Raw genomic sequence first — 4,617 nt, forward strand, 5'->3', positions numbered from 1 at the left:
CACTGCTGACTCATAGCGACCCCCTGTGGGTTTCTAAGATTGTAACTGTTTACAGGAGTAGAAAGCCCAATCTTGTTCCCGAGAAGCTGCTGGTGGTTTCGAACTGCCGACCATGAGGATCACAGCCCAAGGCATAACCACTCCACCACCAGGGCTCCTTTGGTAAAGCCAAAAGGAGGAAAGCCTTTGATGAGTTGGACTGACACCGTGGCTGCAACAACAGACTCAAATATAACAATTGTGAGGACGGTGCTGGACCAGGCAATGCTCTGTTGTGCGTGGGTCATTATGAGTCAGAACCAAGTTGATGGCACCTAGCAGCAACAACAATAAGCTATGAGAAATACCACAACCAATGCGGAAAATTACAGGTCTAGTACTTTTCTAATCTGAATCTCCAGTCCAGAGAAGTCGCCCAAGCTCCAAACCAGATAGCCAAATCACTACAGCCCCATTGGTATCTCTCTACAAATCCTCACCATCCCCAAACTTGATCATCCTCCTGTCTCCCTGAAGTTAATGACTGGCTCCCTCACCCACCCGAAAGCTGAATCCAGTCCCCCAAAGCTGAAACCTGGACCTGTTTCTGCCTCACCGGTCCAAACTCGCTCGTGCCTCCATAGTGGCCAGGTTGTCTTATTTCGCCTATCTAGAGTAGTCGGACAAACTCTGGACACATTATCAGGAGCAAACAGTCCCTGGAAAAGGATCTTGTACTTGGCAGAGTAGAGGGGCAGCGAAAAAACCAAACAAAAAGAGGAAGACTCCTGACAAGCTGGATGGGCTGAAACAGGACAATTGTGAAGATGGGCAGGCCGGGCAGTGCTTCCTTGCTGTCTGACTCACAGGTCAGAGCCAATTCTACAGCATCTGACAACAGTATTTGTAAAAGCAAGATCAATTTTTATATTCTTTCCGTGGCTACCTGATGTTCAAACTTCTTAGCATTGTTTACAGGGTGGTACCTGCCCTCTGCTTAGCTTTTCATGAATTATCTCCATTATTCTATGAGGATTTTCTGCTTTCTAGAAAGTTCACATCTTGAAATGACCCTCTGGTGTTACCCGGGGCTTGTGCGCATGTTATTTCTCCTGTGGAGAAGACCCCCTTGCTCAACTCCTCATTGTGCACCAAGTCTCAACCCCGACATCTCTTCCTAAGAGAAGACATCCTTTATCCCTATCGTCTGGTCTGGTCCAGGCCCCTTCCTGTGGCATCTCCTCCACAGCACACGCCTCACTCACCCCCATTCTATGCCTCATTACTTCTCTGGGTCCCTCAGCAAGACTACACCCTCCTTGAAAGCACACCCCAGCTCTCCAACCCCAGTACGATGCTGCACTTGGAAAGGAAATTAGCACAAAACATAAACAATAATTTATTGTTTAATCAATTAATGCTCCCAGATGACTCGCCTAGGATTCATTTACATACCCCAAGGGAATTTCCAAGCTACTTATATAAAAGCTCAAAAAAAAAAGCTCTTTGTAAGATGCAAACCGTCACCTTTCAGATCGGGAATCCTAGAAGTTCAGCTTCTTAGATCCGTGCTGTAATTAAAACAAGACACACCTGATAAGCAGGAAGGCAATTAACTGGGAAACTCACTCCTGGCCCTATGTTTATACAACAAAGCCGGCTCTATGTTCAGCACGTAAGCCAGATTCCCAATGAACACGTCTAGAACTATGGATGATAATGTTAGCTATCGGTCTGCTTTTCAAATGGCTTCTTGTTGTGCTGCAAGACATCATGGCATAGCTTATGCTTTTATGATCTACTTACGTTCTCAGTGACCTAACAAGGAGAAACTATTAAACCTGTCTTCAAATATCTGAGAGGACATTTCAGATTTAAATAGTCACATCACAGGCCCCAGTGGCACTGTGCAATAAGCACTAATCACAAGGTGGACGATCCAAGCCCACCAGTCACTCGTTGGGAGAAAGATGAGGCATTCTATTCCTGAAGAGATTTACCGTCTCAGGAACTCTGTCTGGGACTGCACTGTGTCCGAGCAGACTCCAGGACAGTGGGCTTGAGGGTCTTATTTGGCTTGGTCTTTCACCTTCAGAGGACAGAACCAGAAATCTGGAGGAAGATTTTGACGTAGTCGAATGCCTCTCTCATGAGCAAAGCATAATGGGATAAATTCTAGATGAACACCGTCACAGTCAAAGGGAGAACTGCCAAAAGATGCTGCTGAAGAATTCTCCAAGAAGTAAGGCAACCATACATGAACGTGCAAAATAGCAGTGAAGAGTGTTGGAGGTTAGCTTAAGAGGCTAACATCAGCCAGTGGAGCTTCAGAAAATAGTCAGTAGAGATGAAGACGAAGATGTACCATTAGAAATGTTCCAAGAATGAAAATGTTCCTGAATTAAAAAGATATGATTCGGTCTATAAAAAGAGGTCAATTAAAGCAACGGTGCAAACCGGCACATGCGCATCAGTGCTCACCGCAGCACCATGCACAATAGCCTAGAGTTGGAAGAAACCCAAATGATGTCCTTCGAGATGGAAGCATAAACAAAATGTGGCATAGCTATATAGACATATACACAATGGAATATGATTCTATTGTGGGGGAAGCCAGCACCCCACAACAATTGTGGGTTCAGTAGGCGCAATCGTACGGTTAAGATATGTAAAGATTACAGTAAAGTCATCGAGAAACAGAAGAGATGGGAGAGAGTAAAACAAAGAAGTCAGACACATTTCATAGTGGCATGCTCACCTCAGCTCCTCGTGAGGGTACAGGTGGAGGTGTGGGACGAGTGGACAGGAAAAAGAGCATCAGATTTTACTTCTGACCAAAGCTTATATATCTTCGGGGGCATGAATACGATGACGATCTGCATCACAGGAAGGGGTTGTAACATAGGCAATAGCAGGGGGATGACCTAGGAGCATACACACAACAGTAAAGGGAGGAAATGGGGGTCCAGATGTGGCAGGATGGGTGGGCCTTAGACTCAATATAGTAGCCTAACCTTAGTCATCCTTGAGTGGTCCCAGGCTTGCCTCCGGGCAGTCAAGGGAACAATATCAGAAGGGAGTGGGCCCTACTTAGGGCGAGTCAGACTATATAGTCTGGTTGCTCTAGATGGCTGATACCTCTGACCTGCTTTTGTTGACCTCCCAGTGTGCAGTCATTTACCATTATAGCAAGGAGCGTCTTGGGTTTGCCTCTATTTGGGGGAGACAACTTGGGAGAAATGTTTCTGTATCCCACATTCTATCACAAATTTTATCACAAATATTACTCTATCACCTAAAATAAATGATACATGCCACAACATCGATGAACCTTGAAAGTATTCTGCTAAGTGAAATAAGTCCATCACAAAGGACAAACACGGTGCCATCTTCGCACTGGGAGTCAATGCCGACTCACAGCAGCCCCATAGGGCAGGGCAGAACAACCCCTTGAGTTTCCAGGACTGCAACTCTTTGCAGGAGTAAAACACCAGGGTTAATATGAAATCCCTAGGAGCGGTGGATGTCTAGCGATCCGTGTTTAATAGCAGTTCTCCAGGGCAGGAGGGAAGGGTCAGGGGCAAGATTGTTCAGGAAGCGCTGGGTTTCTCTTTAGAGCGGCAAAAAATCTTGGCAACCGATATTGGTGATGATTGCTCAAGCTGATGGATGTAATAGTTCACTGAAGTGTACACATGGAAAGTGTTGAATTAGCAAGTGTATATTATTTTTAACAATCGAGAAAATAAGGTTAAGAGAAAACAAGATTGGCTAACAGTTGATAACTGTTTTTATAAAACTAGATATTATCTGTTTGTGTTTATTTTTATATATGTTTGAAAGTTGCTAATATAAACAGTAATGTTTTAAAATAGATAATTATACACTTAGAGACATATCCTAGAGAGTCTGTAAAATATCAAGGAAAACAGCAAACTCTTAAATGCTACCAGAAAAAAAAATACAGAAAACTTTCAAAGAAATGGTATCTCCAAAGACCCCAAAATTCTTAGCAGAAATCATGCTTTTGTTGTTAATTGTCATCGAGTAGGTGCAGAGTCATAGCAAGTCTGTGTAAAACAGAACAAAACACTGTCTGATTCTGCCCCGTCCTCCAATTTGTTGTGGTCTTTGAGCTCACGGTTGGACTCACTGGGTCAGGTCATCTCACTGAGGGGGGTCCTAGTTTGTGTCGCCCTTCGACTTTGCCCAGCATCATGTCCTTTTCCAGAATTGGTCTCTCCTAATGACGTGAAGTGAGCAAAAGTCTTGCCATCCTCTTCAACACTTTAAAGAGGTCATGTGCAGCAGAGTGAACCAATGGACTACGTCGTTTGATTTCTTGACCGCTTCTTCCAGGAGCACTGCTTGTGGATCTAAGCAAAACAAAATCTTTGACACCTTCAGTCTCCTCTCCATGTATCGTGATGTTGTTGGATGGCCCAGTTGTGAGGGTTTGGGTTTTCTGCACATTGAGTTGTAATCTCTACTAAAGACACCGTCCTTGATCTTCACCAGCAACTGTTTCCAGCCCTTCTCTCTTTTCAGCAACCAAAGTGTGTCAGCTGCACCTCACTGGTTTTTAACAAGCTGTCCTCGCACCCTGATGCTGCCTTGTTCTTCACCAGTCCAGCTTCT

This window comes from Echinops telfairi, unplaced genomic scaffold, assembly GCF_000313985.2.
Source record: "Echinops telfairi isolate 266 unplaced genomic scaffold, ASM31398v2 ScPeMD7_7457;HRSCAF=8495, whole genome shotgun sequence".
Lineage (NCBI taxonomy): Eukaryota > Metazoa > Chordata > Mammalia > Afrosoricida > Tenrecidae > Echinops > Echinops telfairi.